Source organism: Copadichromis virginalis, linkage group LG16 (genome assembly GCF_057382275.1).
Source record: "Copadichromis virginalis isolate Kocher_CV1m ecotype Utaka linkage group LG16, C_Virginalis_male_GT1.1, whole genome shotgun sequence".
NCBI classification, from domain to species: domain Eukaryota; kingdom Metazoa; phylum Chordata; class Actinopteri; order Cichliformes; family Cichlidae; genus Copadichromis; species Copadichromis virginalis.
The window spans coordinates 33,532,643-33,549,795 of record NC_140633.1 but is presented as its reverse complement, the minus strand read 5'-3'; the positions used below and the strand labels follow the sequence as shown (position 1 = coordinate 33,549,795).

The window sequence follows — 17,153 nt, the reverse complement described above, 5'->3', positions numbered from 1 at the left end:
CTTAAAGCAGCTTAAAAATAAGGGGGGGTGGGGGGGGGGGGGGGTTCAGGGAATACAAAAACAGCAACAGCAATGAAAATAATAAAAAATAAAAACACTAAAATATATGCTTATATCAATACAGTTGCAAATAAATTACTGTCAAAAAGAATAAAAAAAAAAACAACCTCTAATCAAAAAGAGCTTAATCAACCTGTACTTTATCTTTTGAAAGAATGGGTACAAATAAGTACTTTTCACAATTAAGGAACATGTATGTACCTTTCAGACGCTAAAAAAGGTACAGATAGTTACCCCGAGGTCCAATATTTGTCCTTAGACTGTATTAATGTCATTTTTGTACCTTGGGGCACAGTAATGTACCCCTTCCGTACCCCTATTTCTGACTGTGTAAGGTGAAAAGATCAAAAATTGTGGCAACCACATTTTAAATAAAGGGTAATCACTGTAAGGCAAATTTCAGTCCTGAACAAAAGTTTAAGCCCACATGAAGCCTGTGTCAGCTTAAGCATTGTTTTCAATAAATTGCATGCTCAAAAAACGTTTTATCTCACTCCCATTCCCTCTTGTTGCATGTTGAAGCTCTACTTGGAACCTTGTTAAGATCCAAGTGCAAAATTATTTTTTGGCATTTTTCAAGTGGTCTTAAACTTTTTTTATGTCCTGTATTTCCCCCTTCAGTTTCCTGCATGTCCGTCTATAATATCATCTTTATTATTTTTTTAATGGAATTCTGAATGGGTAAAATAATGGCTCTGATTTGTGAAGGTTATTCAGAAATGCCTGCTGATGAGAACACTGTGCTTTCCCATCTGGTAGAGAGTTCATCAAGCCAACTCTACTTTGAACAGGAGCTGCTTTTGAAGGGCAAAACTTCTTCTCTTTTAGGCAGAGCAATGGTGACTTCTGCTGGCAAGAAGAAGGAAATGCACAAGCAGGGTGTTCACATAAAACAACAGCTTTCACTGAGGACGATCCAGATTCCGTCATGCAAGTTTCTCACAGACAGAACAGCAACAAAGATCTTCTAACACCCGAGACGTGACAAGCTGCTGCTCTCCCGAGACGTTGCCGCGGTGTATATGTGCAGTAGAGCATCCTAACCAATGCACACTGAATTCATTCTACATTTATCCCGTCTGAAAGGATGCTGAAGGCTTGCTTACTGTGTGTGAGACTCTAACCATCACCTTTGGTTATTCGTGCAGCTCACATAAATAATTCTGAACACAAAAACGAAATTGCACAGGGTGCCTTGATTGGATCGGATATTCAAAGCACACGCAGTTCAGGAAGAAGGGGGTTTGTATTTAATAGAGTTGATGTCAGCAGCAGTTCTCTTAATATGCACAGAATGAGGGACAACTGAACAGCATTCACCTCAATGAGAAGCAATAGGAAGCCCATTAAGCTCCTCATTCCTTTCATTCAGGCAGGACACAGAGCAGCTTTTTGCAACGTCCAACAAATGCATCTGTTTTCTGCTTCATCCCAGGCTCAAAGCAATGGAAAATGCATTTTTGCACCTCTGTCTGCTCTCTGTATTCAATTTTCTAGGATTGGTAATCAGCAAATCCCAGAGGAAACTGATTATTGGCGACCGATCCATCTCTGCCAGGTTTACATATTGACTGGCGGCCCGAGCAGCAGCAACAACAGATACAATTGACATTCGGAGAAGGGGACGCGAGAGCACACTTATTGTCTAAAGATATTGAAAAGAATTGGTTGTGCCCCCTAATGGAATTATCGCTCCGTTTTTCTCCCCTGCTTTAAGAGACAGATTGAGGTGTTATCTCACAGCTGAGGGAGGGGTTATTATTTTCTGGCCAGTATCCGTGTCTCTCCCATCACAGTGGCCTATCAAGTGTCCATTTTTTTCACCCAACCATTTATCAAGCTGCTTCTCTACAACCTCGCTCCCCTCTCTAGGATTTTTTGGTTTATGATCAGCTATCTAGAGAGAATATAAATAAATAAGTCAGCGCCTTGGCAACTATATATCACCAGATTTCAGTCACACGTGTGTCTGTGTGACTGTGTCTGAGTTTTTAAGTGTGAGTTTTATTCACAGCGGCCTGAGTGTGAATGAGTAGGTGAGAGTAAAGTTAATATTTGCGTGTGTGTTTATGGGACTGAATCACAGTAACTACCAAAACAGCCACACTCAAATTTATTTCATTTTTACTCAGAGTGATTGCAAAAAACACGTTTGTTTCCCTGTTTATTTTTAACTCTGTTATTTTCAAATCTCCACGTTTGCTCGGAAGTAACAGGTCTTCTTTTGTTACCTATCTTTCACTATCCTACAGTGATTTTATGTCTCAGCACTAATATAAAGATTGCATGTGAAAGGATTCTATATTTCTTTACAGTGTGATGTAGGACATCTCCAAAGACTTCAAACCATAAAAATCTTTTGGTTTTGTCCACAATGAGGAAGCAGAATTCAGATACAGCCACTAATGCAGCAGAAGGGAATACCTGGAGGCAAGGAGTCAGCCACAGAGCTGTCTCAAGACTCATTTTGGCCATTTTTTATTGAGGTACAGTGAGCCATGTAAGCTGTTCATAATAAAGAAATTTTCCACTGACTTTATATTGAACTTTCATGGAGGTGGGCAGCTTGTGAGAGACAGATCATTATAAGAATGATGGAAGCTGAAGCAGTAGAGGCAGCTACATATTCAGATTTTTAATCCACATGGATTTCCATTTCCCATAATACAATTCAGTTGTGTTTCTCAGTAAGTGCAGATTAAAGTTTTTGAATCATTGTAGCACTGAGGGATATGTGACATAAGCTTAATTATTTGGTTATTTCTGCAAGTGTGCCTGTGTGAAGCCGAAAATGAGCCTGTACACCGAGTGTCATTTTGGCTGTGGAGAATTCAGGGATTTCATAAGGTAACCTCAGGGACAAAGGTAACCCCCCCTTAGCAGCAACTCTTTTATTACTCATCCGTTTCTAATGTATTGAGAAGAGAGTGGATTGGTCACTTCTAGTTCCAAAAACAAAGAAAATGCAAAACTCAAGACATAAAATCAGTTGTCCACAAAATACTGGGTGATGCTGTGTGACTGTGTCCACCTTTGACATACAGTCAACTATAAGAATAGTATGGTAAATAAACAATGTAGGGCAGTTTCAGCAGTACAGTGCCCTCAGCAAACCAAACTAATGATAGACTCTCTCCTATTCGACATGTGGTTAGCTCTCGCATCTTAACTTCCTCTAGTGCTGTTAAATTTTCCGATGCTTTTAATTTAGTTTTATCTCCTTATAAAGATGTTCATTTTTTAACAAATCTTTTTAATAATCATTGTCTTTGTATTTTAGACAATGTTTGTCCTGTCAAAGTTAGACTAGCTCCGGTTTCAAAGTCGTCTCCCTGGATAAATGACAGCATTCGCTTCTTAAAGCGTTGCTGCCGTAAGGTTGAGCGTTTATGGAGGAACACGCGTTTGCATGTCCATCTTCTTCATTTAAAGGACCTTTTAGTCACTTTCAACACTTCAGTTCGAGATGCGAGGGCGGCCTATTTCTCAGACTTAGTGTCTAAGAGCAGAGGTAACCCTAAGGTACTATTCGACACAATTAGCGATATTGTTGCTCCTGCTCCACATGCTGTCCCAATTTCATCAAATGAAGATTGTGAAAAATTTCTTTCTTTCTTCGTTGAAAAAGTCAGTAACGTGAGGAACAATATCTCTCCTTCTGTGTCTCTCTTGTCTGCTCCAACTCAAGCTAGGCCTGTAATTTTAGAAAGATTTTTACCTGTGTCCTTACCTGAGCTGGTCAAGTTAGTTAATTCAATGAAAGCATCCTCCTGCTCTCTTGATATTTTACCTGGATCTTTGTTTAAAAATGTCTTTCAGTCTATTGGTCCCTGTGTGCTCACAATTATCAATACCTCACTGGTTTCTGGCCAGGTCCCTGTTTATTGTAAGAATGCTGTTATTCACCCACTGTTAAAAAAAAAACCTAAGCTTTATGCTTCTCTTCTCAGTAGCTATAGACCGATTTCAAAATTACCGTTCATTTCTAAGATTTTAGAAAAGGTTGTGGCTAAGCAGCTTATAGCTGTTCTAGATGAATACAGCATTCTGGATAAATTCCAATCTGGCTTTCGTAGAGCTCACTCTACTGAAACTACACTTCTTAGAGTCTCCAACGACATTTTGATGAGATGTGATGCAGGAGAATGCTCCATTCTGTTGATGTTGGATCTGACCTCCGCCTTTGATACTGTGGACCATCATATTCTGCTAGATAGACTGAGAGACTGGGTGGGTATATCAGGGGCTGCTTTGGACTGGTTTGAATCCTATTTGCATGAACGAGCCTTTTCTGTGGCTACCTCTAAGTACAGTTCCTCTTCTACTTTTCTTGCCTATGGTGTGCCACAAGGTTCAGTTTTGGGGCCTTTATTGTTCGTACTGTATTTACTTCCTCTTCAACACTTATTGAGCACATTTAAGGACATTTCGTATCACTGCTATGCAGATGATATTCAGTTATATATCTCCTTTAAGCCCCATGATGTTTCCAAGCTACAGATTTTGCACAAGTGCATAGACTCCATTAGATGTTGGATGGCTGGAAACTTTCTTCAACTAAATGAGGAGAAGACTGAAGTTCTTGTTTGTGCTCCTAAAAATTTTGTACCTAGTGTTACTTGGGTCCACTTGCTACATTTGCAAAACCGTCTATCAGGAGCCTTGGTGTTAGTATTGACTCAGCTCTGACTTTGGATGCCCATGTAAAATCTTTGGTTCGCTCCTGTTTTTATCACTTGAGAAACATTGCTAAGCTGAGTCCCATTGTATCGCGCTCCGAATTAGAAATTGTCATTCATGCATTTGTTTTATCTCGTCTGGACTATTGTAATTCTTTGTTTACTTGTTTATGTAAAGCCTCTTTGGAGCGTCTGCAAGTTGTTCAGAACGCTGCTGCAAAGCTTCTGACCAAGTCCTCCAAGTTTTCCCATGTCACACCCCTGCTGATTCAGCTGTACTGGCTCCCCGTTAAATTCAGAATCCAGTTTAAGGTTTTGACCTTGACTTTCAGGGCTCTGCATGGACAAGCACCAACATATATAAGTGAACTTTTACATCCATACATTCCCAGCAGGTCCCTGAGGTCATGTGACCAGGGCTTGCTTGCTGTCCAACACACGAGGCTGAAAACAAAAGGCGACAAAGCTTTTGGAACTGTGGCCCCCAGATTGTGGAACTCTCTCCCTTTGAGCCTGAGATCTGTGGACTCAGTGGTCGCTTTTAAAAAACAGCTAAAAACCCATCTTTTTAAACTTGCTTTTGGTTGATTTTTATTTTTAGGTTTTAGCTTCTGTGAAGCACTTTGTGATTTTTATCTTGAAAGGTGCTATATAAATAAAGTTTTACTTACTTTACTTTACTTTACTTACTTAAATACACCATGCAACAGCACCAGGAACCAAAACATAAATTATTGTTTGCATGTGCTACAGTATAAACTGGATTATTGTCTTATAATTTCCTCCAAATATCATTTGGGCAAAAACTGTGAACTATTATGAAAATTATTTTTAGCTGCTATAATAAATGCTGTAAATTGCAACGTCGTACATGTTTATTAACTGTCATGAGTGCTTCTTTAAAGACGTGCTGTTTGTGTTTCTAGCTCTTTAGTATTCAGGGTGGTTCAGGTTGGAAGACTCATCACTATAAACATGTGCTTGTTTGATTGCAGCCACCAAATTTAGAGCGGTATATAACTGCATGTCTATTTAATTTAATTTTATCCATCCCTCTGTTCGTGCCGATAGCTTTTGAGTTTTGTAGGAAGCTTTCAGTTACACAACAACATCGCCAGGCTTCTTTTTAGATATGAGAAAGCCCCTCCAGAGCCACAAAACGCACACAACTGTGTTCAAAAGAAGCACTGGCAGTATTAGTTGTATTTCCTATTCTAGGTGTATAAAGTCAAGTAAATATGCTTTTGTTTTCTGCAGCTAACTTGGCTAATAATAACTGAGACAAGTTGACAATTCTTAAGACTTGACTGATCTCTTAACCTACATTTCAGTCAGACACAAGTGTGAAGTGGCCCCTTTACTTTTGTTAAAGCGGAGCTACAATGGCATCGTGACAAAAACCTTGAAATCAAAATTCTGGCTAACGGTGCAAAACCCATCTTATCTTTCCTCTATAAAGCAGAATACTAGGGAACACTTAGAGGTCAACGAGCTTATTGACTAAAAAGGAAGAGAAAAAAAACTGACTTTCTGAACTTCACTACTATTCAACAAGCATATTTCTGCTCTTTCTTCAAACATGCTCATCTACTGTTCAGCCCTACAAGTGCAAAAGGTACAAAAAAATCAAGGCTGCCATTAAAACCTTTCCATTTCTCTACAGTTTATATTCGCAGACTGAAAAGAAAAATATTACAGACTTTACATGTAAATCACTTTTTTTTTTACTTTCTCTTAAACTTGAGGTCTTTCTAGCTCCTCTCTTTTATTATTGAAAGTGGTTCAAAAAAGCAAAGAATGTGTTTTTGTTGCCGTGGATGAATTCTGCAGATGGAGCCCTGAGCCACCCAGCACAAGCTGTGGGAAAAGTGCAGCCCTTTAACAGAGCTCCTCACAGGGCAAACTGGGTGTAACGAACGAGGCTTATTTAAGGGGACGAGGGAACATGACAAGATAAAGAAAGTATTGCAGGCACCAGCTGAATGTGCCATAAACCAACTACAAATAATCACTATACTTTGCGCCTCTTCAGATGGTTTAATTATGGGTTGTGGGAGACAGGCCGCAGCTTGCCATCACTACTGAACCCAGCTCAGCAGTCAGCTATTTAATCATCACGGTATCATTTCTCCACCAAAGCAGTCCCACTGTGTCTTTGCCAGAGACAAATGTGCAGCAGCTTTGCACTAGAGGAGAGCGTCACTTGAAGAGCTTACCAACAGGAAAGAGTCATTTGATCCTTCTAAACCACATCAACTGAAAACACAGCGAGAAGGCATCCTTCACACTAAAAAAATATCACCACACATAGCGGTGTATTAAAACATGCCTCGAGCGTTTTTCATTAGTCTTAGAGCTTAGTAGGCTAAACGACAGAGTACCTAATCAGATTCATGAACTATTAATTGATCTACACATATTAATTGCCTACATGAGGTGCAGTTAAGACCAGGGTTTGCAAGGTTTCACAGGGTGGGCTTCTCCCACACAAAACCCAACTGCACCCCCAGTGCACCCACAAGATCCCTGGGGGATGCATAAAGAAAGGAGAATGGTGCCATGGGTTCAGTGATTCACGCTCCTTTAGCATTCATTGGTGCACACCATGGCAAAGTAGCAACAGGATGCTGTACTTCAATATGTAGAGCTGGTAGTTTACTAATCTGTAGATCAGTGGTGTAATCCCTGAAATACGTTAACAATTCTGTTTTGCAGTGTTAGTCAGTAAGTGACTGGCTGCTCCAGTATGGGATTAGAACGATGCCACCTTATCCCATAGTCCAGCCAATGATGCGATTCACATTCGTATATACGCAGCTAATCAACGTCGTTGAAAGACTATGACAGCGTCCTTATGTGCCGACACTGGCGTTTTAGCTAACAAAGCGGCTGATGTGGAGTGAAGCCACGTTAATGACAACGCGTACAACCATTGGAGATGTGAGTAGGACAATTGACGGAAAAAGTGCGGACTTTATACCAGTTTTTAAATTGTGTTGATAGGCCACGTAAAACCAGAGTTATTATAAAAATATATGCAATGTTTGGGTCTTTTCCCGAATACTTTCGTTGTTTATATTTACTGTGGGAAGAAACGGTAAAAACGGCGTTTTATAAGGAAAGCGCTCAAAAGCACTCTCCGCCTGCGAGCAAAAACAAAACCCAAACTCCTCCTCCCTCCCGTTTCCCATTGGTGCAAAAATGTACCATGTGGACCAATCAAAAAAATTATATGGCAACATGGCATTTAGTTTCTAGGGAGGGGGGAGTTTTAGGAGTGACGGCGGTGCTTTGAGATGTGAGAGATTTGCGATGTGTAGCGTGTTTGGGGTCTAAAGCTAGTGTGTCAGCATACTGTTAGAGAGATGGATAATCACAGTAACATTCAAATAATGATATCTGTGTATGTATAAGTAATCCCTGTCAGTAAAAAGCTCAGGTTTCAGTTTTAGTTTATTTAGCTTCAGACTTTTTCTCTGTATACAGTAGAGGGGGGCTCTCTTTACTTATTTTTACTTATTGAATTATCTCATGGGGGCAGCCCATCAGAAGAAAGCTGGCTTAGGGAGGATGAACGACTTGTTTCAGAGACTGGGTAGCATCAGAGCATGGTATAAGATAAATATGGGTTATAAATAAGGGCATAAAATAATACAATTTAAAATACCCTTAGGAATAAGCGTTTTTTAAACTGTCCAAAGTTCCTATAGTAAAGTCCAGTAATAAAAAAAAAAGTATATACACAGCGCTGGATATTAGAAGTTGGGTCCCTTGTTATGCTGAGAAAAATGTTAAATGTACACATTCTCAGCCAAGGTCAAACATTGAAAGGAGAAGTTGTGGTATCTGGAGCAGACATCGCAGATAACAGTCTCCTCTGGCTGTGTATATCACACTAAATTGTTTATATATACCAGATGATACAATTATACAGATAAGTGTATAATAGCAGTGCACTGCAGCACCGATGACCCCACCAGGCAGTCTTTACTTTTGGAACAGGTAGCTGCATTTAGCGAACTGTGAGAGATGGGGACTGCAGTCTCTCACGGATTAACATTAACATAAATAAAGGTGAACCATCCAACATGGTCAAAGCTGGGTGCACCGTTGGCCTTTCAAAAGTTGTGGCAAAAGACAGTAACACCCGCATTTTATTTTTTATAAATACTCTGTATCCGCGTCATCATTGGATCCTCCAGCAATTATCTATGGTAGAAGAGGGGTTCCTAGAAAGTAATTTTGCATTTGATTTAATATTTGATTAAATTTAGGCCAATCATGTAACATTGGAGTAGGAAATAGTCAGAATGTAGCTAATAGTAGCAGCATTAGTACCAGCGGCTTTCATTTCTGTAAGGTTGGTATCTGCATTCATTCACTGTAGGCAGTTACTCAGGGCTCCAGTCGAGTAATGACATGACAGTTATATATACTACACAGCCTACACATTATTCACATTATTCATGGTTTTTACCTACATTATCTGATTCCATAAGTTCTTGTAGTATGATTAGACCTATGTAAGCTGCTTACTCTAGGCCAAGTGATAACTCATTTCTAACAAGTAATGAGAGTAAAATGCTTATTATATAAACAACTGGCCAATCCTCCTACTCAGCTTGACTCCAGAGGACAGTATGTGTGAATACATGGGTAGAAATACTGCACGCTACACCCAAAATGCCATGCACAGATTCATTATATAGAAATACAGCAGTACACAAACACAAGCAAACACACACATGGTTTCTACACTCTATCTTACACACATTGCATAACTCTGCACTGCTTATGTCCTCCCAAACTTCCTTCTTCACTGCTGCTTAATGCTCCCATCGCCACTGTCGGTGCTCTGCCCTGGCACTGTGATGAAAATGCATGCTTCATCAACTTTGTCACAAAGTCTATGTATTGTATAGTACAGCAAGACAGGCAGAGCACCTCCAGAATACCAATGAAGAGCTGGTGTTGTGTCCCTGTCAGCCCCCAAAACATCCTGGAGATGCACGCTGGCAAAAACAATCCCCGGCTAAACTTGCATCACCTTTCAGCGCACCAAATAATCTCTTTCCAAGTAAATAATTTTCCGAGTAGCCTGTCATTCCAAGTCGGGCTATGAGCATGCTAAGGGATTAGAGGCCAGATTAGAAGAACAGCAAAGGCCTGGGAAATTGCACCACCTGTCAGATTTCCCTGCAAGAGATTATTGCCACCATTAAATCCTGTTACATCGTGAACTGGCTCACTTTCTGGGGAATTGTGTTGTTTGTACATGAGGAAGAGAAGTGATTATCTAGTCCCCAATAGACATGAGTGACTTCTTCTGTTCTGACAGCCTTCAATGCTGCCAGTCTGAAGTGATAATTAAGTGACAGCTTCACAAAGAAATGTAAAAAGAACTACATAAAAAGCCAATAAATAAAAAAGTCTGAATGTTAACCTTAAAAGTCTCATGCTCAGTTGGTGGAGGCTTTAGTACAAAGATCTGAAGCTAACTGAACTCAACAAATGCTGAGAGTTTGTGTCTAGCAAGTTATACCTGAAAAGGCCTACAGGTGTCATGGACTCGGGGTTTGGTTTGGTTTTTTGTCCACGAAATCTGTGCTCCAGTTTTCACGAGTGAAATTCCAGGATATTGTTTCAATGTCACTTCATTCATTTAGGTGGGATTTACGTGTTATATTTTTGGCACAAAAATGGAGCCAATATTGAAGTCTCTAAAATTTCTATTCTTTCTCACAAAGGTTGAAGTAAATGATCCTCTACCTATATCCATCTATGGCACCACCAGAACCTTATCTGAGTTTATGGTCAGTCACTGATTTTACTTCTGAATGAATACAGCAGGATTTTCATTATGTGCAGATCAGTTTTACAAAGGCACTTGCCCTCCACTAAATATATAGAATATAAAGTGAGAGAAATAATTATTTGATGCCTTGCTGGAATTGTAAGTTTGCTTACCTACAACGAAATGAATCGTCTCTCATTTTTATGGTAGTTTCATTTTAAAGGAGAATCCAGATAAAGAAATCACATTACATAAAAGTCATAAAAATGTAATTGAGTGAAAAAAGTATTTGATCCCCTACAACCCAGCCAGAATTCTGGCTCCCACAGACTCACCGCAAGAGGCTGATGGTGACAAGTGTTCATGTGATTATTTAGAAATCAGTAAGAAATCAGTCTCAAACTTCATGCAACAAGGGTTTCTCCACCAAGTACTAAGTTATATTTTAGTGCAGGCGTGGGGGAACTCCAGACCTCAAGGACCGGTGTCATGCAGGTTTTAGATATCACCCTGGGTCAACACACGTAAACCAAACGATTAGTTCCTTACCAGGCCTCTGGAGAACTTCAAGACATGTTTAGGAGGTAATTTAGCCATTTGAATCAGCTGTGTTGGATCAATGACGCATCTAAAACCTGCAGGACACCGGCCCTTGAGGCCTGGAGTTCCCCCACCCCTGTTTTACAGGATAAAATATTTATTTCACTCAGTGACATACAAATGGATGTATAAAAATCCATTTTTTCTGGATTTTTGGTTGATTTCTGTCTCTTTACCATGAAAAGTTCATTTCTTTGTAAATGAGAAAACATTTGGTGGTTTGCAAGTGAGACTGAAGCACATATATTTGGTTGGTTTTGTGTTGGCTTTTTGCTCTTGATACCAATGACACAGACTAAACTTAATCTAATAAGGCTGAGCGAAAAAGAGCCAATTAACAGTACTTTCACTTGCCATAGCTATTATAACAGTTTGAACTTAAAACAGTTTGAAGTACTTTGTAAACCTGTCCAAAAGTGCGCGTAGTACTGAATAGCACCACTACAATACATATTTAAAAATATCCATCATGCCAAGGCCTTGTAGGTTCAGTGAGTGAAAGTCAAGAACAAAAAAGAAAGTTCAAAGCCACCGCATTAAATAATTGAAATCATTCCAGCTGAATTTTTCCAACTCTCGGTCACTACCTCTGGCAGCCAATAGGGGCCAGCGGCTCTCTTTCTCGACGGTCTTTTGAAGACAGTCTCTTCTGCAGTGTGTACAACTCTGTGTGCAAGTTTGTATGTGGTTATGTGCAAGTGCACTTTTCTGTTTATTCTACTCAACTCATTATGTGCTGTCCCTATTATTGCAGCTGTGTCACTACACTGGAGTCGTGAATAAAGTAGCACACAACCGTTCATTAGTGTGTTGACACCTCCTCCCTCCCTTCTACTGTGTTACAGGGATGAGCTTTGGCTTCCTCCTCAGGCACATCAGTACAGCACTTTATACATACAAATGCGCAGAGCATGAACATAACACACTTTAGCAATAACTCCTTTCTCTCTCCCCAGAGTTCTTTGGCAGCCTGAGGCCACTGCAAAGGCAATGAGGAATACATTCATTTCACAGTCCAGGCTATTTTGTTCAGTGAATATCCAGACTGGGACTGCAAGACGTTCTTAATGTATTCTACATGCAGGTGCCTGGAAGCACTGACACCACATTTCTCTTAGCCGGTTAGAAAAGTAAAAAAGTTAAAGGGGTTGGTAAAAGGTTGCTTTAATTAAGCTTTAGGGTACTGACAAATGTCTAGTTATAAGTCAAAAATCATCATCTGCACTTGCTGTCCATTACACTAGTTTTACAACCTACAGACCATATGTAATGTGATCTTAAACTAAAACACAACTAATATTAGCTTGCCATGTCTGGAGATAACCCAAATATAAACCATCCTTTCCATGATGTGGGTATTACAAGTGTTAAAAGTTTAGTTGGGTTTACTTTACAGAAACAACTTGATTAGTGTTAGAAAAACCGTCAAAAAACAAAAAATATTTGTAATATAGAGACTCGGCCTGTTGTGCCACCCATCTACCCCAACCTCCTCCATAATACAAAACTGTGATAATAACTACCACCGCTAAAGGGATTTGTCCCTTTTTTTTAATTACTAGGTTTGGGCCATTATTTACCCTTTTACATGCAGTGCGACAGAAAACCTAATACATGTAAGAAATATCTTTTAGTTTCTGAAACCAGGCTTCTTTAGCATGTGGCTAAAAAGCAGACAAACCTAAGCCCTAAATTGTGACTTGGTGGAAGCATTCCAAGCATACATATATGTAATGTAACTTTGCAAAAATAATTAAAAACAAATCTAAACCTGCCAATGGATCTATCAACTTTTATTTAAGTTATTAAAAAATATGAAAGAAAAACCTTCACACTGAAGGGAGTACAGTTTTCATACAAACTATTAATTGGCCAGGTTTTCACACACCGATGTCAAAGTGCAACACTAATCAACACCTTTTCTCTCAGGCAAATGAACAAGGGTAACAGAACAAAAACACCCCGGTTCCAAAGTAAAGGTTTTTTAAAGGACTTCCCTCCACAAGAGCAGCTATCCTCCGTGTTGAAACAATTCTTTGTCTAAAGCCTCCTCAACCAGGTGCAGCTATAACAATCACTGGGACAAAAACACTGTTCATCTTATATTCTGTTTAAAGTACAACCTTTCAGCAGATGGTGGGTACAGTTGGACAGATCAAATCTGTTGTTTTCAAGCCGAGAGCAGAGCGAAGCAAGACATTCTCCCACACAGACCCCCAAGAGGAAAAGGATCACGTCAGATAGTGCCGCAGGTTATCAGCTCTACCTTGACCAGCAGCCTGCACTTTAAGTCCTGACTGTGGGAGGTCAGGAGTTTCCTGAAAACATCGCTAATCACCACCGAAAATAAATAACGTTGTTGCAGGTTCAGTCGTTATATGTGGATGAATGCAACCTGACCTGCAAACATAAATATTAGTTCTTGAACAAAGTTTTTCAGGCAGAATATTTTCCCCCTGTTCATCTACCGAAGCTTGTTTTTATTTGAGGTAACAGTGTTACTGCTTACATCATCCTCCACTGATCCCCCTGCTGTCGATTAAACACTCAGCTACAAAAGAATTTCACATGCTATACCAAAATCAATGTTTTTACCGTCTCTGTTGAAGTAGTTTCGTTCCCAGGAGTGATCGCAAGGCTTAGTGAGAAATCAGTTACAAAATAAATTACTTAGATGTCCTTAATCTTCAGCAAGCAATCTGCGGAGCTCAGATCTTACACATCAAAAGAGCTGAGCTTACCAGTAAAGATGGGCATTTCAGACATAAATGCTGTTTGAGATTTACAGGGAACTATTTGAATATTTTTTACTCCTGAAATCTCTAAAATGACAGTCATACCTGTAGTATTGTGGGGTTTGTGGAGTTTGCACTAGACAATAGACATCTTTTTTTGTTTGGTTGGTTTCCAGAACCTTCATGGCCTGCATCATTCTCCAGATGGTGCATCTAATCTCACCACACCGCAGCATGTGGTAGATTCTAACATCTTCTGTTTTTCTGGATTGCAAATGGTAAAAAAGGTTTTAAAAAATAAAATAAACATACATTCAAGGAGAAGCTGCAAAAATTGTTTGTGGGTTTTGTTTTGTTTTTTTAAGTCGGTCAGTATTCAGATATTTGAAAATCATGAAATCCCTACTTACCACATTTTTGTGGCCTGTTCTTTTTAATGTCTACTTCAGAGTACCTGCTCCAGGTCCCCACATAACACATCCAAATCTTCTGATCTGTTTCAAAGAATTATAATGTCCCCAAAAGCACCACAGACACCCTACAGTAAACATTGAAAGCTGTACACTTCTCACCCTGAATCATAGCCATCTTGGCTACATGGAAGCAGGGGAAGAATGCTTTAATAATTAAAACACACACACACACCAAATATATAAAACAAAACATTGCTGACTAGCTGACCTAACATTTTTATCAGCCTATGACATTACTTTTGGTGTTGTGTTAAACTGTCAACTTCACTATAAAAGAATTTAGTGTAACAATCTTGGCACAGTTATTATCTTCATTTCTACCCTTGTCTAAATTCTTAAACTTCTTAAATAAGCATGTAGCATACAGGTGCCAACAAAAGCAGTCCAATCCTAATGTCTACATGACGTCATCTGCTGGTTTCTAAAGCCCACACTTCAAAGCCTTGAAATGAGAGCGTCTATCATCCACATTTTAATGTTTTGAAACCGAATGCGACTTGAAAGGGGCGGCTACAGGTATTGCCCTCTGGTGGCCATTAAATAGAATGCAGATTTAAAGGACTTCTGTGCTGGTTTCAGTTTTTAGACCCAGAAGTCCATGTCTTTGGCTGACATAGAGATGCAGAGACTTTGAAGCTCTGTCCCATTAAGACCTTCGTGGTCTGCATTATGAAGGCTCTTCACAGGTATTTGCACCACTTTCTGCAGACTCTGCAAACCCTAGCTCTGTACCTCGTTATGAAGAAAAGACCAAAAGCACTACAATATGAGCGTTAGACAACCCAGACATTATAGGAAAAAAAAAAGATGTTTTCATGAAATCAGACCGATTTCTAATATAGCATATACTCCTATTTGTCTATTTCTCAAGGCTATTTTGACAAAAACAAGTACAATTATGATTTGACAATTAACTCTCTTCCAGTTCGCATTTTATTATTCTTCTGGTTTCTGCATTATACTTTGGGAGATGATATCAATTTATGTTTAAAATATTCTGTCCTAAAGGGATAACTCGACATTTACAAATTTTTTTCTCAGTATCATCTTCTAAAATATAGATGAAAGGAATATTTTCTACCTGCCAGAACTAAAGTACTAAAGAAAACTACTTTTGAAATGTCACTGAATGCCTTTTAGGTCCACACTAACATTCTGAATAAAACCTTTCGAAATGTCTTTTATCACCAGGAGACAGTCCTTTCAGAGTTAGGTGGCCCTTAGCTGGTCATACCTGCAGTAACATCAGGACGACATTCCTGCAAAAGCGTATTCACAGCACATGCATCTACTGAGAACATTGTACTCCAGATGAAGTACAACAAAATGTGACATACCATTTGGGTAAGTGTATTGCTGGAAGTGTTTCGGGGAAACACATATCCCGCTTGTGAATGTGATGTGACCTTTACATAATGCTACTGCTTAAAAGGAATAGTTAAGCATTCTGCATTCTCAGTGAATTTTAATGTGCATTGAAATAGAACTTTAGAGTGCTTCATTAAATAAGACCATGAAATTTAATATCAAGCTTTGGGTAAACATATTTACTGCTATGCCGAAATAGTCTCAGATGTTTTACGTGATGAAAGAACAGTTGAACAAGGCGTCTTTTAACTAGATACATTCAAGAGTGTTTGACAGCTGTCGAGTGATGAAAAGAGTGGAAGTTTGAAGGTAGGAAAAGATAAGTGCTGTTTTAAAAGAGATGTTAAATTAATGCATTGCATCAGCAGCCTGATGATCACAAATAACATACTTTGTTCTACCTAAGGCATGAGAGCCACAGGTTGTCATCGTTCAGTAACTCAATATCAGAAAGGTCCTTTTCTTTAGTCCTAGGCAACAGATAAACTTCTCATCACCACTAGTTTGGCACCTGCCCTCTTCTTGGTTCATGTACCCACACCACAAATGTCCCCCTCAGCTTTAAACATCAAAACCTGGCAGAGTTCAGAGGCTGAAAACCACTGGACAGACTGCTGGCAAGCTGTGAAACAGATGGTTTCCCGCCTGACTGCTGAGCTCTGCCCACAGCCAGGCCAGTAACACCTGTTACACACACATGCACACATACATGTGTCTGGGTATCTTTGCTCAGACTGGATGAATGGATGGAAGGGATAACTGGCAACTAAACGTAACTGTAAACTAAAATAACTTGATGTAATTCAGTCATCTTGCATTGCGTTTAAAAGCCTGAGAAAGTTGTCCGCATGCAATTAACTGCATTAACTTATGAGCACCTTACAGACTCCTTGTTTGTCAAAAACAATGAAATTTAAGTGTAAACTTAACTTCCAGTATGCCACATATGGATGCTTAAACAGGAACACTCAACATCAGAATTGAATCCAGTTAACTTTGCTAATAATGCTGTTATGGACCATAAGTTAACCCAAATTACAACATTTTCCCAATCCTAGTGTTTGGATCTAAACTTTATCAAGTACATTTGGTGCATAAGTAAAAGCTTTAGAAAGCAAGGGGTGGAAATGCAGCAAAATATGAACACCAGTCCCCTGTCCAACGGATTTCCAGACAGTTCTGTGTGCTTATACGAACTTTGTGAGCATCGACTATTGTCGTGGCTAACATCCCCTTCTGCTTTCATCTCAAGCATCAGCATATTTGACAGGTTTCTGAAAACCAGTTAGTCAGCCACTCTCTGGGGTTCACTTCTCTTCCTTACAACTTCTTATTAAGCAATTTAATCTAAAAGCTGGATCTTGGTTGGAGCTGACCTGCTACAACCTGTTGGGGAGGTAAGCTGGGGCTTTTAGAAAGGTAAAAACTGCACCACTGTAAACAG

General features: G+C 39.5%; 1 protein-coding gene across 1 annotated transcript in view; it reads right to left on the bottom strand.

The window, feature by feature from the left end:
- Positions 1 to 17,153, bottom strand: part of dpp10 (dipeptidyl-peptidase 10 (non-functional)) — a 251,290-nt gene that overhangs the window by 219,974 nt on the left and 14,163 nt on the right. The window lies entirely within an intron of this gene.